The following is an 18584-nucleotide window of genomic DNA, read 5'->3' on the forward strand; positions in this document are numbered from 1 at the left end:
AAGTTTATAGCACTGTGGCCCTGGCTTTCAAATGCCGTGACCAATTATTTGAGGGTTATACTCTGCAGGCTCTACTTTTGCAGGACGACACTAGCAAGTCATACATTGCCATCGAGACCTTTGGAAAACAATTCTTCGGTGACAGTAACATCCGACAGTCTCAAAGCTGGCACGCTCAGAAGTAGTCTGGATAATCCATAGGTGTCATCTGGATACGTTTTAGTTATAGAATCTTGGAATTCCACATTAACCTTTTCCTGAAATTTCTCAATCTGTTCCATGTTTTCTAGGCCCAGATGATCTGAAGCATACTGTTGCCTTCAGGTAAGCATATTCATAGCCATCAGTGCAGAGTTTAGCCATGCTGGTACAAAACTTCTATAGTTTGAAGATGCATTCCATCGATAATTTTCTTCTTTCTGTCGACATTTTATCTTGTTGAAGACTGTTGTGAAGACAATTGACAAACGCTGCTGATATAGCTATTGCATTCATCACTCATCAGCACTGGGCAAGACCAAGAGTAAAAAAAGTTCATCCCAATAAGCTTTCACCAATGATATGCTGTTTTCTTGCCCAAAGGCCTGGAAAGAAGGGTCAAAAGTGCCCAGTGGGTTGATAAGACCAGCAGCCGGGAGGCGACTTCCCCATGTAGTACACATTCAGGGACTTGGGCACAGGAGAAGGCGTGGTGAGCTGAAAAGCCACATGTTAATTGCTGAGAAGTGGTCCCTCTTTTTCGATGTGCTTTATGCTCTAGTCTCCAGCAATCAGATGTACACTTCCTTCCACGCCCTCTACCGAGCTGGCACAGGCTGTGCTCTCCCCGGGATTCAATGCTTTTTTGCAAGAGTGTCAAATGCCCTTGAAACATCACCAGGAGTCTGCATTTCTTGATGAAATTCACACAAAGAAGTATCACCATTGCTTAAGTTTTCAATCTTAGGCATTTCATTACTACTTTGAGAAACAGCTTTAGTTTTTCCAAGATTCAACTAATGATGGAACCAATGTCCTTAAATCTCCCTGACATGGTTCAGCTTTATCTGGTGTCATCAACACAGTTGACTCAGGCTTTATTCCAGATGGATGAATATTCACAGACATTCCTGGGTCTCACAGTCCTGTTGACCTTGTCGATTCACTGCCTGTTACAAAAGTTGGAGTTACAGCTAATGGGCTACAAAGGTCTGTTTGGATGTAGATTTTTTTCTGTTGAAGTGGCACGGTTGAAATATTTTTCTAGTGATACTTCAGCAGGTTTTCTTTCACACTGAGCAGAGTCTGGTTTCACTGCAAACGCAATGCATCTCTGTACACTGCAGTACTGACAGAAGTTTTGAAGGCATTTGTTAATAATACAGTCCTTTGATCTTTGACATGAACATGCTAAATTTTCTCAGATACTTCTTTTAAAAACTCCTTGGCAGCCTTCACAAGTTACTGCTCCATAAGGATGTCCTGATGCTTTGTCTCCACGTGCTACACAAAGATCAAAAACCTTAAAGGGTCCCTGGTCTTGGGGAGAGTTACCTGTTAAAAGCTGGAGGTGTTGTGCAGACAGATCAGGAATGATTAAAAAATATCTGGTTGACACCTGTTGCATCTAGATTTGTGAGGAAACATTCCCCTGGAATGGAATCTTGCCTGGCCAGAATGGCTTTGCTTGGAGTAGAGCCATGATGATCTGTCAGAATGAACTGCTTGCCTTGTGTATTATGATCAAGTGCTGTCAGGATCTGGATTTTCTGCCCAGTGTGCTGCTCTGTAACAATCTCTCCCATTTGTTGTTCACTGATTTGATGTGCGATTTCTTCTGTGATTGCCAGGATGTAAATGCTGAAATGTCCTGCACCTCTCCACAGCCTTACTCCTGCAACAGGCCCAGACCCCACAGTCCCCCTGCGGTGGCGGCTGGGGCAGGGGGGCTCTGGGAGGAGAAGTGGGAGAGAGCTGAAGGGAGGGAGAGCAAAGATAAGGTAGGAGGGAGATTTCTGGGTTTGTGTATTTGTAGGGCAGGGGTAGGGGCTCAGAAAGCATCAACTTCCCTTCTTTATCTCCAGAGATTTCAATGCATCACCTACTGGGTCCACAGTGCATTCAATGTCTTGGACTCCTCAAGCTGGACCTAGTGGCCCTGTGCCATCTCACTTTCTAGGTGGAAACGTATCACAGTGGGATATGTCACCTTTTGCCCATAACCTCTGAACTCCCAAATCCTAATTTGCTTTCATTCAACAAACTCAACTTAAAATCTTTCATTGTACTTTTTGTAGGGCTCATAGAACTACATTAATTGGGTACTGGGCGGGTGGGAGGGGGGCGGGTATATACATACATAACGAGTGAGACATGCACCGTCTAGGGGAAGGTCACGCTTGAAGCTCAGACTTGTGGGGGAAGGGGGGACAAGCGCATTATTTGAAACCTTAAAATGTGTACCCCCATGAGATGCTGAAATAAAAAAAAATCTTTCATTGCATGCCTACTGCATGTCAAATGCTAAGCTTTTTCCTTCTCAGCAAGTTTGCTTCTCTCATTTTGCCTGCTTAAATTTGAATTCAGTGACAATTTTTCCCCATTCGACTTCAGACTGCGTCCATTTTGTAAAAGCGACATCTATAGCTTTGAGGTATTAAGAAAAACAGCGTGCCTCTCTTATGGTGCCAATATGCACAAAACTAAACTTCTCCCCACTCTCTATTTTCCTACTACCTAGTCCTGTCATTTAGATTCAGTTCTGTTCATCCATGCTGTAGAGCATGTCAGAATTTCCTTTGTTTTTGAAGACTGAATAATATTCTATTGTATGTATATATCACGTTTTGTTTATCCATTCATCCACCAATGGACATGTGAGTTACTTCCCCCCTTTTGGCCATTGTAGAAAATGCTGTTATGAATATGGGTGCACACATATCTTTTTAGTACCTCATTTCAATTATTTGGAGTATATACTCAGAAGCAGACTTGCTGGACCACATGGTAATTCCATTTTTAATTTTTCCATGAACATACTGTTTTTCATAGGTATCACACCACTTTACATTCTCACTAACTATGTAGGGTTCCAGTTCCTATACATCCTCACTGATACATGTCCTTCTTCTTTTCTTTTCTTTTTTTAACTTGTTTTTTTTTATTTGGTACTTTGCTCTAAAAACATATATATTCTTAGGATCAATTTTTTGTTTGCTTGTAAAATATTAGCTATAATAAATATCCTAGCAGCTTATATAGTTGGTGTTTCCTAATGAGAAATCCAGCTCCTCTGCACAGATTTCTCTCATGTTTACATGTCACGGATAGCATATATTGCTGTATAAACAGAGGGGGAAAACTCATCTTTTTGATAACAGTCATTCTAATGGGTGTTAAGTGGTATCTCATTGTGGTTTTGATTTGTATTTATCTAGTGATTAGTGATTCATCTTTTCACGTGCTTATCGGTCAATTGTACATTTTTGGAGAAATGCCTACTAAATCCTTTGCCCATTTTAAAGTCATGTTGTTTGCTTTTTGTTGAGTTGTAGAAGTTCTTTACATATTCTGTATATTAATCTCTTATCAGATATATGATTTGCAAATATTTTTCCCATTCCATGGGTTACCTTTCATTCTGTTGATAGTGTCCTTAAACATATAAACATTTTTAATTTTGATCTAGTCCAATTGATCTATTTTTTATTTATGTTACCTATACTTTTGGTGCCTTATCATACTTAAGTTTTACAAAGGCAGGCCCACCACTGGGGATCCTGTGGGGTCCAGTGATGCCTGTGACAAAGTGGCGAGTTTAGTTGATTCTGGGTTCAGTATTAAGAATCTCACTCACCCACCAAAATGAACCATGGCTTCCAACATTGGCTTTTCCATTTAACAAAGATATGCTTTGATCTCCATCTGAATCACTCCTTGACTTTTTCTTAATGTTTAATACTAATTTACATTTCTCTTCCAATGCTAAAAGGAAATTGAGAGAATGAGATTTTAGGATGACATTTGAAGGATGCATAGAAGTTAACTAATTGAAAGCAAAAGAGAAGAGTAGATCATTCAAGACAGTGGAAAGAGAATATACAAATACCCTATAGTAGAAGTACAATGTGAGAAAGGAAATAAAAAATCCTAAGTACAGATGCTAATAAAAGCAGAGAGAAGAGAAAAAAGAATGGGATTAAAGATGAGGGCCAGCCAGGAGAACAGCAAGGGTTCCACACCAGCAGGATCTTGTACAGTATTGTGCCTGCCCTTGAGTAGAAAGAGCTAAGCCTGTTTTCTGTGATCTCTAAAGGTCTGCTTACCCTCATTCCTGAGCATAAATAATGGAATCATCAGATTCCCCATAGAAGTCAAGGATTCCTATTGAACAATACAGATAAGCATGTTGTTTTGCTGCCACCAAAGCCTTAGGTCAGAAATGCTTCAATTGCCTAAGAAAACTCCTTTTATGTCAAAAATGAGGAAACAAAATCACAGAAAAGAGGCAACACAAATTAAACTAACAAAATAAAGTGCTTGGGGTGAGAAGATATTAAAATTCTTATCCCCCTAAAATTGTCCAAAACAATAACAAAAAGTAATCTCCCCAAGTTGCATTTGGCCATTAGAAATATAAATATTTTCCCCTAGTCTTTGGAAAGGGATGAGAGGAGCAGAGGAAGATGTGGATAATAATAATTTCCTCTGCAGCACTCAATCCATCAGCACCTAGGCCTACACAGAGCTACATAATCTCACTTAACTCTCACAATTTCCCTAGGAGAGTGGGTTCTGCCATTATCCCTTTTTGCAGATGAGAAAACTAAGGCATTAAAGAGGTGAAGTGAATTCCCAACAGTTACCTTACTGGTGCATAGTGGAAGAATTAAAAACCAAGTTTGTCTGATGCCAGAATTCGTGTTTGTAATCTTTGTGACAGCCTGGTTTGCATAAATTTTATTCCAGAGAAAAGAATAAGCAGTTTAGGGAAAGGAACCTTCCCTCAACATGAGATCTTCATGTTGGTTTGTCCCTTTATTCAGCTAATTCCAGACCCTGATAACAAAACCACAGAGCATGCACAGATTCTGAGGACTGGGAATATTGAGGAGAAAGGAAAGACAGACCAACTGTAAAAAAAAAAAAAAAAAAAAAAAAAGGTAGATCCGACAAGAAGAAGAAAGACCAGGAATGGAAGAACATGGAAAGGGTTTATCCTCCTCCCAAAAGTGTACCTATTTTAATTAAGCTAACCTTGAAGTCCCTTTTTCATATAGACATTAGCTTCTCCCACCCCAAAATCCAAAAGCATAATTAAATAAAGATATTTCAAAATAAGATTAAGCCTTCCTTGTTCATTCATTCATTCACATTAATTTATGGAGTACCTTGTCTGTAACAGGTACTGTTTTAGGCTGTTGGGATACAGCTGCAGACTAAAGAAAGATTCCCTTCCTGTGTAAAGTTTACATCCTATTAGAGGCAGATAGACAATAATCAATAAACAAAATAAGTAAGTAAAACATACAATGTCTCACAAAATTTTGGGGGAAGTTGGTCAACTAAAAGAGATCAAGAGAACTAGGACAGGAAAAGGAAAAACAGTTGCAACAGTAAAATGTTCTCATTAAAAAGACAGCTTCCTGGCCAACTGTAGTGGAGCATGCCTGTAATACTAACACTTTGGAGGGCTGAATCAAGGGGATAGCTTGGGCCAGCAAGACATTATCTCTACAAAAAATAGAAAAATTAGCCAGGCATGGTGATAAATGCCTGTTGTCCCAGCTACTCAGGAGGCTGAGGCAGGAGGATCACTTGAGCCCTAGAGTTTGAGGCTGCAGTGAGCTATAATGATGCCATTGTGCTCTAGTCTGGGCAATAGAGTGAGACCCTATCTCAAAACAAACAAACAAAAAGGACTTCCTTATATGATGTTCAAGCTGCCCCTTTAGGGTTGCACCTTGAGGCTGTTCTTGGGTAAAAGCTAGCCCAACACATTCCCTTTCAGGGTTGCCTTGGCCTTGGCATCAGATGCAGAAAGAACAATGACATCACCTCTTTCTCGAGGCGGGGGCCGGGGAGACCACAATGTGTGGGCAGGATCATTGGACCCAACTAAGAAGAGGAATTGGCAGCTTCTCCTATGTGACTCGTCCCCAGATATACCTGGGTGGAGACCCAAGGAAGCCGGCCTGTGAGTACACAGACCTCCGCATCCAGGTAGTTGTAAACAACAGGCAGAAAGAGAGATCTTTGCTTTTTCTACTCACATCCATCTCCACTGGCTGGAAAGGAGTCAGCCTGGCCAGCAAGATCCCCGGGGCTGGGGCTAAAACAGTGTCTCTTCACCCAAAACTATGGAGGGGGTGACGATGATGACCAGATTGGTAATGATGATAATAAAAACAACCATTACCAAGTGCCACATCCTAGGCCCAGTGCTTTATGAACACTAAACAATAAGTTTACATGACAAACCTATGAAGAAAATACTATTATTATCCTCATTTTACAGATGAAGACATTGAGGCTTCTGAGTCACTTATCTTGGTCCCATGGCAAATAAGTGGCAGAATCAAGACTTGACTGTGTAACACCTGGGTTCTAGGATGGCATCAGGAGAGTACTGATGGGAATGGAGATACCCTGTCGAACAAACTGTTGGTCAAACCAAAGAGCCACCGATGAAAGAAAAGCTATTATATGATACGTATTTGCTGCCTTCCCCTTTCCTCCTGCTTCCTAAGAATGTAAGTTTTCTGAGTCTGAGCAGTGGGTGACAGAGGAGAGGTGAATCACAGAAGGCAGAGGAGCAAAGCTAATCTGCAAGTATGAACTGGAAGTGAGAAGGAGGGCAAGATCAGAACCCACACAGCAGGTGTGTTCTAGAGGTTCTAGATCTGAGGTTCTAGATTCGAGAAAGTAGAGGAGGAAATATCCTGAGGACCACTCTGTTGGGGGGAGAAGGGATAGGAGCCAGGGATAAAGGTTTGCTGTAGGTTTTAGATGGAGTCTCCCATGATATGTGTTGAGAAACCGCAAAAAAGATTTGAACTGAGTTTTCTTGGTTAGACCTTCCTTTCACTGCTGGGGTTCCTTCCCAGTGCCATTCATTCAGGAAAGAGCTGGCCTCGCAACTAGTTTTCTGCATTCAGTTCCCCCTTGTCCCCTACAATCTGTTTTCCAGTCTGCAGCCAGAGTGATCATTTAAAACACAGATCAGATCACACCATTACTCACAACCCTGCACTCCTGAACGTGACTGATAAGGTTCTCAGTGATCTCACCCTTGCCCCCTTATTCACCTCTTTGTCATCTTAGCTCTTATCATTCTTCAACCATTGTCTTCTTTTGAATGCACCTTGCTCCTGGCCACCTCAGGGCCTTTGCACATGTTATTGTCTTTGCTTTTAGTGAATTCCACATCTCAGCTCAAGCATCCCATCCTTGGAAAAGTTCTTCTCTAATACTGCCTCACACATCTCAGACTAGATCAGACCTCCCTGTCATATGTCTCATTTTCCCTTAAACTTCTTTTTATTGCACTGTTATCACAATTTATTTGTGTGATTAATGATTTCCTCAACTTCTTCCCAGTAAATCCCATTAGGGCAAGAGAGTATTTCAGTCACTATTGTATATTCAAAAATCAGCACAACATCTAGCCCACCCACCCCCTCAAAAAAAAAAAATGGGAAACATAAAATGGGAAGAGTAGCTTCAGGCTTCTCCTCTTAAGCTGAGCTTTAAGAAATACAGATATCCATGTGGGTGCTCCCAGCTAGCACAGATAAGATGGGGCCTCTTTGCTGAGATAAACTACAAGCCAACAACACAGGGGGCCACTTCAGGGGTCATGATAAGCTACATATGAATAAAGCATACTTTGGAATATGGGAATATCCATATTGTATAACAGAGTAGAACTTGAGCTCTCGAATCAGGCATACCTGGGTTCAATGCTGATTCATCCACTTAATGGAGCTGTGTTGACCACGGGCAAGTTACAAAGATGAATTAAGACTCAGTATCCTTACCTGTAAAGTGGGGATAATGATAGCCCAGGCCTCGATGACCTGTTGCAAGGATTCAATGAGACAGCACATGTAAAAAGCCTAACACTGTGCTTGGGACATGCAAGAATCCATTATTAATGACAGCTTATCAAACCAGATCATCCACATCAGTACTGTCCAGTAGAACTTTGTGGGATGACAGAAATATTCTTCTGTGCTAATACAATAGCCATTAGCCACAAGTAGCTACTAAGCACTTGAAATATGACCAGTGTGACGGAGGAAGTTCGTATTTAATTCATGGCTAGTGGCCACAATCGCATAGCACACCGCTCCAGACTGTAGTCTTCATCTGGGGTGATAATGCGTGTTTGCCACAGTGGCTACGGTGCTGTCCTTGGTGCTAAAATTCTCAGCATTCAGATTGAGGTCAATGGTTTGGATCCAAACAAGTTAGTCCCGTGGGTGAAGAAAGCACTTCTTGGTAAATAGCTCTGACAGCTTTCATATCACTGAACAATGGCCATTCCAAGGTCCCCAAGAGAAATTTGGAGTGGGCACAAAGGTTGTGAAATAAATCTTTCTTGCCCCTCGATAATTCCAAATTCTGGTTATGGTAATTGCTAGCATTTATTAAATTCTTGCTCTGTGACAGAGCCCATTTTAGAGGGTTGGCTCACTTTAATCTTCTTGAAACTCTACAATGAAGACCCTGTTATATTAAATAATTCCCTTTTACAGATGGGTAAGTGGAAGTTTAAAAAGGAGTCTGTTTAGAGGCCCACAGCTCGTAAGTGGCAGATCCTGGATTTGAATCCAAGTGGCCTGATTTCAGAGTCCATGCTGTAACCACTAGATGGTCTCCTGGTACTAGGTTCCAAGTTACAAACAACAGGAATGGACTCTATTTAACTTAAACAGTGAAGTGATTATTAGATTACCCTACAGCTCAGGGAGCCAAAGAGAAAATAGAAAATTAGACTCTCAAAATGGGAAAGAATCAAGGGAAACTAGGTGACCAAAATTGCCTAAAATCTTGCCCCAAGAAGAGTCTAGTAAGAATGTCTCTATCTCCTCTGCAGCCCACTTCTTTGTGTCAGTAGCTCCAGGTGCAAGGCCCTAGGAAGGAACATGTTATTGGTTGAATTTCAGTCTAGAACCCATACGCTACCCTCCAGAGATCATGGCAAGCAAATTCTGGCCTTCTAGCTTCTGTAGCAGGCACAGCAGCCAAGCATGTCTCCAAGGCAAGCTGTAGATGATTCCTTAAACACAGCAAATTTAGGATTTAGGTGCTGGGCAACCAAAGACTTGCAAACTTGCACTACCTATTATGCTTACCCAACACACTTATAAATGTCATCATTAAGAGTATGCTTTTCCTTTCAGGCTACAAAGCATTGCTTCTAACTAACTAAGCACAACCAAAATCCAGGCTCCTAATCTGGGTATGTTGAAAACTTAAGAGAAAGTATAATTTGGGATTTTTTTAAGAAAATATTTCCCATGCTTCCAATCATACAAGCATTGCCTTCACAATTTTCTGTTGCATTGGTGCATCACCTGCTCTATTATTTGCTTAATATTTCTCTCCACATAGACTCTACATTTTTATTTGATTTAATTTTTAAGGAAATTGCTAGGTCAGGTGTGGTGGCTCACACCTATGATTCTAGCACTTTGGGAGGCCAAGGTGGGAGGATAGCTTGAGGCCAGGAGACCAGCCCAAGCAAGAGTGAGACCCCATTTCTACAAAAAAAGAAAAGAAAGAAAGAAAGAAAAATTAGCTGGGTATGGTGGTATGTGCCTGTAGTCCCAGCTCCTCAGGAGGCTGAGGCAGGAGGATCACTTGAGCCCAGGAGTTTGAGGTTGTAGTGAGCTGTGATGACACCACTGCACTCTAGCCCAGGCAAGAGAGTGAGACTCTGTTTCGAAAAAGAAAAAGGAAAGGAAAGGAAGGAAGGAAGGAAGGAAGGAAGGAAGGAAGGAAGGAAGGAAGGAAGGAAGGAAGGAAGGAAGGAAGGAAGGAAGGAAGGAAGGAAGGAAGGAAGGAAGGAGAAAAGAAAAGAAAAGAAAAGAAAAGAAAAGAAAAGAAAAGAAAAGAAAAGAAAAGAAAAGAAAAGAAAAGAAAAGAAAAGAAACTGCTGGGAACATGGGGTTGGTGTACTAGCCATGTTTTGTCTCGTAATAGTTGTTAAACATAAGACTCCAAACATTTTTTAAATTTACCCATGAACCATCCCAAAGCATCCTCTGCTCCCACGATGCTGCTCTAATATAAGTAAGTATATTCTAGTTCCTCATAAGGTTGCAGTGATGGGGAATGAATGGGATGTCCGGAGAGAGCAGAAGCAGTTCAACTTTTATCACTAGAATTGAGAGTCAAGGACCTCTGGGAAATCTACCTTAGCAGTCTCTCTTCTTTGTTGTTTGGGCTTAATCAAGCCTCACAGTTCCTTTGTTTCTTGGTCCACTTAATGCTGGCACTTGAGTAACAAAGATGTGATGTAGGCACCCTCCCCCTTGGATTGCAGACACAAATGTCTTCTCTGTGTTGCCCAAAATGCTATTTAGAATTAGCACTTATTTCCTTCTAAGAAACAGAAATCAATCTCTTACACCCTCTACTTCCTTTATCCCAGACCAACAGATTGACATACTAACCAAATAAACAGGCAAACAAACAAACGAGAGCTTTCAAAAATGGAGGGGAAAATGGAAAATAGAGGCAATTTTGTTCAGAAATAGACTCTTTTCCTTGCAGTTAAAGTGATGAGCAAATTTATTTACACAACATATATCCACCTAGGACTACCTTTGCCCTGCAAGGATATAAATGCTGCATAAAAACTAACTTCTCTGCACAGAAAGTTCTGTAAATAGACCTGTTGTGAATGCAAAGCAGGAAACCCAGGTGGAAAGAGAAAGACCTTTGGAGGGACCTGAAAAGGAGATATATACATCTCTGCCCTGCACAAATACCTGCTCACTCCTCATCCTCCTCCCCTTTCCCCCACCTCGTTTTCTTTCCCTCCTCCTCCTTCCTACTTCTCCTAGAGGAGGTGGGTAAGTAGCGGGCCAGAATTCATGGCCTGGAGAATTCTGAATCACATTCCAAGGATGCTGCCTTGAAACAAGCCAAGGGTGCTGGTTTCCCTAAAATGGAGGGAGCTGCTCTTAACATCTCTGATCTCCCACCAAGAGGCAGGCAGACCACAGAAATTCTCTCAGAGCATTTAGCCCTAAGTTCTCTTGCTTAGTATAATTGACTGAATTTGTTAATCAATTAATTAATAAGTCACACTGCTCTAGACTAATACATATGCCAACACAGCAAGAGACTGCAAAGGCACAAGGGAAATGAAGAAAGCTAAGTGGCTTCTCCTGCAATACTGGAGTATTTACTTTGAGTGCAGCACAAGTTCAGCAAACATCTGTTTATTCAGAATAAGAGCAACCAGGGAACTCAACGTAACCAGAAAGATCTCGCAGAATTTTAAAAGAACAGTTGATGCTCTTAACCACAAGATGCTCAGAACTTACGAGATCTTGAAGTGCTCTCTGAATCAAAAGAAGTTGTTTTTGTCCCTGTGGAGTTTTAGAATAAAATCTGTTCCAACTTTCTGAAAATGATCTATAAGTGCATGTTCTCTGGGGCAGTCCTCAGTTAACTTGGCTATTCTGTTCATCAAATAACCCACTTCTCAAAACATTCCAGAGCACAGGGGGAGGTGGGAGGAAGAGATGGAGGAAATAGGATAGAAACCACTGTAGTGGGCGTATGATAGGAAGGTTGTGTTATAGTTTAAAGAACACTGAACTTTAAGTATAGAAAACTGGGTAGAAACCCTGACTCTTCAATTTACCAGAAGTGTGACTATCTGGGCTAGGTAAGCTTCTCAGAATCTCAGCTTCCCAATCTGTGTAGCGGGAAAATCATTTCATCTTCAGAAAGTAGCTGTGAAGATGAAATAAAGGGCTGTGCGAGGGCTTTCAAAGTCATAAAACAATACTCAAATGCACAGAATAATTACTGTCATTTATAACAACATACTCTCCGCTTTGAGTGATTCTCTCATTCTCTCTTTCCCCTCTCCTTCCCTCCCTTACTCCCTCCTAGGGAGCATAATAATATCCATGATAACTATTACTCATGGAAATTACATGTCTCCATTAGTTCTTACGAAGGAAATTTCATTGAAATCCATTAAAATATTTTAGACAGCATGCCTACTTTAAAAGCATTGTTAATCACTATTTTATTTGAAGATGTTGGTCTAAGGGCGAAAAAGACTAGATTTTAGACATTTTGTGATGCACTTTGATAATAAGGTAGGTTCCATTAGACTTGGCCCACTCCTTTCAAACTCTCATCAAACAGAAAGACAGGGAGAGAAAGCTGCACGGCTAGCCAAGATCCAGCAATTAATCCAAAGCCAAGAGCTCTAATGTGTTTATAAAGGTTGTAATAAGTTGAAAAGAGAATATATTTGCCCAAAATTCAGTGTCCTCCCAAATGAAAAGTTGATATTCTGCTTAGTCCCAAGGAATGGGAATGTTTTGATGCTTTTTCCTATTCATTCCTTAAATCTTAATGGCATGAACCTCTGATTAGAGAGAGAGAGAGTGAGAGAAATGTAGAGATGGATTCAGAAGGATAAGACAATTCGGGGGCCAGGTGTGGTGGCTCACGCCTGTAATCCTAGCACTCTGGGAGGCCGAGGCAGGCAGATTGCTCAAGGTCAGGAGTTTGAAACCAGCCTGAGCAACAGTGAGACCCCATCTCTACTAAAAATAGAAATAAATTAATTGGCCAACTAAAAATATATATATATATAAAATTAGCCAGGCATGGTGGCGCATGCCTGTAGTCCCAGCTACTTGGGAGGCTGAGATAAAAGGATCGCTTGAGCCCAGGAGTTTGAGGTTGCTGTGAGCTAGGCTGACGCCACAGCACTGTAGCCTGAGCAACAGAGTGAAACTTTGTCTCAAAAAAAAAAAAAAAAAAGACTCAATTCAGAATGATTCTTTCTCCTGTCCATAATGGCATGCAAAACAAAGACACTTAAGACAAATATACAATATGGATGAGTTAGAAGAAACCCCCAAAATAATCTTATTCCACCCTCTCATTTTTAAAAGGTAAGGCACTGAAAAAGGAATTGACTTACCCCAGGTTAAAAAGCCAGGGCTGCAACTGTTATTAATAATAGCTAACATGTATTAGGCACCTCCTATGAATCAGGTTTTGCACTAAGCTCTCTAAGTGCAACATCTCATTTAATCTTCCCAGGACTATCTGAGCTAATTGATAAGGAAACTGAGGCTTAGAAAGGTGAGGTAACTTGCCCAAGATCATTCAACTGGTGAGATACAGAGACAAATTTGGAACCCACGGGATACATTGAGCTTCACTGAACCCAAGACTCTTAGTTATCAATATAGCACAAGCTCCCTTTATATATTTCAGTATGAAATTTTAATTTAGAGTGTTTCTTTCATTCCATTGGTAATTGGAAAATTCACTTTTTTATAATGAACTCACAAAAAATAATTACCTCCCTAAATTGCACATTCTCTTTTTTCTAGTGAAATCTATTGCAAGCACTGAGGACTTGTTCAGATGGGGCTGGGCTGCCCCATAAATAAGTCATGCCCAGGTTGATCTGTGTGGCTGTCACTGTATATATAATAGAAGAGACAGTGTCAGGAAGCAGCCAACACTCACCTCCTAGAGCACATGTTTCCAAATTGCCCTTGACAGGTGATGAGCAGAGCATTTCAAAGGGATGCATTAAATATCGGCACAAGTGCTTTGAGAGTCTTCCTTTCCAGGTCCCGGGGCTGGCCCTTTGATTTCCTCCAATTCCATTTGGTTTTACCCTTGCTACCAGAAGGAAGGAAGCTGAGAAAAACTTCTGGGGCAGCTGGTCTGGCTGCAGGGTTACTCTCCCGGCCTCTGAATATTAGGAGAACAGATTTATGAGTTGATGAGGTTCATAGTCTCTGAGGATAAGAGATACGGGTTCCAATCCTGGCTCTACCATCTACCAGCCATATGGCCCTTGGAAAGTTCTTAAGCCTCTCAGTTTTTCAACTATAGATGGAAATAATAACCCTCTCCCCAGAGGGTCACAGTGAAGATTAAATAAGTATGTTAATAATAGCTAATGTCTTTTCAGTATTCATTATGTACCAAGTACCTCATTAAGCACTGAGCATGCAATGTATACATTGCTCATATAACTCTCACAAAGAAATAGGCAGGATTATGATCTCCATGTCACAGATGAGAAAACTGAGGCACAGAGAAGGTATATAACTGGCCCTTCACCTTATAGCAGGCTTTACACCAGGCAGTCTGGCTCCAGACTAAGATCTCTTAGCGACTGGCCTGTTGGTAGAGTGCCTGGCACATAGTATGTGCTCAATAAATTTTAGGTACTTCTTTGTCATCGAGGTGGCTCCTAATTGCTCACCTATTCAAAAAGGATAACTGTCAATGTCTTGGGCAAGCATAATAAACTACCATTTAATGAATTTCAAGTTTGTGCCAGAAGATTTACTTATATTTTCTTATTTAATCCTCACAGCAAATCTGCATGCTGGTCCTATTTTCCCCATCAACTAAATGGGGGAAACTGAGGCTTTAAAGGGCCAAGGGACTGTCACAAGGCAAACAGGAGAGCCAGGATTGAAGCCCAGGTCTATTCAACTCCAATATTCACACCACACTGACAACCTAGGCAAGCCCTCATTGCTTATATCATCTGAATCGAACAGACCAATTTCCACCTCCCTTCTTCATGGGCATGCAAGACAGAGCTTCTTAAAGTTTACTGCTTACACGAATCATCTGGGGACCTTATTAAGTGCAGATTCTGATTCGACAGGTCTGGGCGGGAGCTGAGATTCTGCATATCTAACAAGCACCCAGGTAGCTTTGCCACTGTTGTCGTGTGGACACTGCGTAGGGAGGATGTGACAGAGTCTTTCAGCCCCTCCATATTTTCTCTCTTTGCCACTTGAGACTCAAGAGGCTCGTAAGGTTGTGGGACTGAGACAGGGAATTAGTTCCACCTTTTTAGTTCTACAGAGTCAGATTTTCCAAGGCACCCCTTCGCCCTGCTAAGATGAGCCATACCACCACCGTCAGCACCACACACACGTACACACACGTGCTCTCCAACCTCTCTCATGTTTGCATCTTTTTGTCACATGACGGTTGTGCACACTTCATATGAAATCACTCCCAATGTCAAATGAAAACTCAAATTGTTACTAGGCAGGCCGGGCGCGGTGGCTCACGCCTGTAATCCCAGCACTCTAGGAGGCCGAGGCGGGTGGATTGCTTGAGGTCAGGAGTTCAAAACCAGCCTGAGCAAGAGCGAGACCCCGTCTCTACTATAAATAGAAAGAAATTAATTGGCCAACTAATATATATAGAAAAAATGAGCCGGGCATGGCGGCGCATGGCTGTAGTCCCAACTACATGGGAGGCTGAGGCAGGAGGATCGCTTGAGCCCAGGAGTTTGAGGTTGCTGTGAGTGAGGCTGACGCCATGGCACTCACTCTAGTCTGGGCAACAAAGTGTGACTCTGTCTCAAAAAAAAAAAAAAATTGTTACTAGGCATATTTAACTCCAAGGGAGAATCCTACCATAAGGAAGGATGCGGCCGTACCAGCAATTTACTCCGGAATGATGACTTAAGTAATGATAATAAATAAGCCTGGTGACATTTGGTTGAACATGGTTAAATCTGTCACAAAACAGTCCCTCTCCATGCTCAGATTTAAACCTAGCGAAGTATTTAAAAGGTTCTTCATGAATGGCTCTGTCGCTGGCCCGTGGTTTTATAGCTGTGGCTCTTTCCTGTTCAGCCTCCTCTCCTTACACTTTCTCCCAACACCCCGCTTTCCCCGCTGTGCCAACTCTTCCAGATCCTTGGTAGCCGTGATCTTTCCTACTTTGGGGCTTTTGACTCTGCTCTTCCCTCTTCCTGGATTCTCTTCTCCCAACTGTAATTCCCTGGAAATTCCCTTGTCTCCAAGCCCAGATTTCTCTTCCACAAAGAAGGTTTTGTGGTTCACACATTCATTGGCTCTGCTCACCACTCCAAGGTGTTGACTTCACATCCCACTCTCTCGGGCAGGCCAACCCCTGGGCGGAATAGGAATAACAACAGCCCTCTTCTCCAGAAGGTCACGGTGAGAATCAGATGAGTATGTTAATAATAGCTCATGTTCATTCAGTATTCTTTATGTACCAAACACTTCCCTAGGCACCAAACAAGTATGTAGTACTCATATAATTCTCACAAAGAAATAGGATGATTACCCCCATGTCACAGATGAGGAAACTGAGGCACAGAGAGGGTATACAAGTGGCCCCTTTTCTCATAGCAGGCTTTGCGGACAGACAGCGGTGGAGAAGGGAGGGCGGGCCAGTTTGGGCGGACGCTTCAGAGGTGAAAGGAAGACCAGCTGATGCGGTCCATGTTGGGAGCTGACCAGAATGACAGAAAACTTAGCACGGAGGACAGGATAATGGCGGTGCAAAGTGGAGGAAGGAAATGAAGGAACCTCTGACCTTAATAATAAACCTGCTGTTTTCTCTCCAAGTCCTCCTGCCACCTTTTCCCTCCATCACTTGCAACGGAAGTCCCCTGGGTGTCAGAATCGCAGAGGAGTAAAGCTGCCCGTCTGACAGATGAAGAAACCAAGGGCCGTGTGGGTGAGTCACACAGGCAGATGGCTCTGTATTTAGCTGTCTCTGCCTTTTAAATCCTTCTAAACCACCCAGAGGAAACTCTGAAGGGCTGCGAGGCACAGAAGCATCACTGATTCAGCACAGAGCCTCAATTTGCTCCAATCCCCGTAATAGGTCTTGTTCAGACAACCTTGTAAAGCTGCAGAATACGGCTTCTCTTTCTTTTATGCTGCGAGTGTCAGGAGCCTCTCCGGCCATTTATTTGATGGAGAGGTTGCTAAATGTTACGCCAAACGGCCGTATCAATCTGGTTAATAGCTGAGCGTTGGTGTCTGCGGAAACCCGAAGACCTCACCAACCTGAGAGGAAAAGTTTTCCTGGCCTCCAGACCGCGCTCTGCGTGAACACCTGCAACAGAAAAGTCATGGGGTGCAATGGGCTCTAGGGGTAAGGGGTGTTCTATCTTCATCTTGATCCTGCTGCTAACTCGTGTGACCTTGAGGAAATCGCTCTCCCTGGGGAAGCTTTCACTAGAAGGAAAAGGAGGGGAATAAACATAGCCTCAAACGTGTGCACACAGACTTTAGAAGCAAATGCATCCTTTCAGAATTTGGGGATGCCAGTATATTCCTGCACTCCTCTCTCAGTATGGCTACAATACTCCTTCCTGCTGTGTAACAACCACAAAATCCCAGCGGCGCACCACAGTAAGAATTTATGTGACTCGTGCATCTGCAGTGGGGCTGACGCAGGCTCCGCTGGCCTGGCTGAGTTAGCGTAGGCTTGGCTGGGGTGGCTGGCTTGTGCCAAGTGTGTCTCATCCTCCTCTGGCTCTGGAAGACTATCGCAGGCAATGCTCCTTGGGATGAGGATGCCAGAGACACAAGAGAGCAGACAGAAACACGTGAGGCCTGTTCGGGCTCAGGCTTAGAACTGGAACGCTGTAACTCTCACCTTATTCTATTGGCCAAAGTGGTCCACACGGCCAAACCCAAAGTTAAGGGGCAGGGAAATATATACACTCCAGCCCTTGGGTGCAAGGAACTACAAAGTCATGCGGGACAGAGCATGCGCAGGGGAACGAGGAGCCACCTGCCCTCCTTAACAGGAAATGTGGGTCTCCTCTGAGTCAGTTTCCTCACTGTCCCCCCCACTATGTCTCTGCTTATGTTGTACCCTCCCCTCCCCACGGGGAATGATCCCCATCCACCTATCTAGACTCTATTCTACATGTCCCAGACCAACAGCCCCACAGTTGGCCACTAGAGCTGTCCCAATCCTCTGGTTGTGACTGGCGTCTCCTGTCTCTCTGGCCAGCTAGTGGCTGACACCCAGAAACTCATATGTCACATGTCTCTTACAGCATCTAAGGGCCTGGCTGCACAACTAGAGCGCAAGCCACAGCAGTTCGTTGGGGGATTAGGTTGTCTGCGAAGGGGTTCTGGTGTTGGTGCTTAGGTTTTCTAAGAAGGGAAGGAAGTATCGACTATCTCTTATGTAACTGCCCTACCTAGGTACAACCCCTGAGGACTTGAACGACACGATTTCCCCTTCTAGGTTCCCTGAGTTGGACCACCGGCTGTTCACCAGGGGAGGGTGCTGTACTTTGTCACATTGGCCCCTGGCAGCCATACTTGTATTCAAATCTCCCATGCCCCCTTCAGCTAATTTAACCACTTCTGTATGGTGCTCACCAGCCACAAAACCTTGCCCACAGCTGGCACTCATAGTCGGCACAAAACCTTGCCCACAGCTGGCACTCATAGTCGGCATTGACGACGAATCTGTTTTGCTGTTGTGTGATGAGGAAAGCTTTAAAAAGCTTTAAAGCACTGAAAGCTTGTTTTACTTTACAGGCAGCTTTACTTGTAATGTAA

General features: G+C 42.8%; 1 pseudogene; it reads right to left on the bottom strand.

Moving 5' to 3' along the window:
* Positions 1 to 355: 355 nt before the first annotated feature.
* Positions 356 to 18360, bottom strand: LOC105885290 (nuclear receptor subfamily 2 group C member 1-like; annotated as a pseudogene).
* Positions 18361 to 18584: the final 224 nt, after the last annotated feature.

This window comes from Microcebus murinus, chromosome 19, assembly GCF_040939455.1.
Source record: "Microcebus murinus isolate Inina chromosome 19, M.murinus_Inina_mat1.0, whole genome shotgun sequence".
Taxonomy (NCBI): domain Eukaryota; kingdom Metazoa; phylum Chordata; class Mammalia; order Primates; family Cheirogaleidae; genus Microcebus; species Microcebus murinus.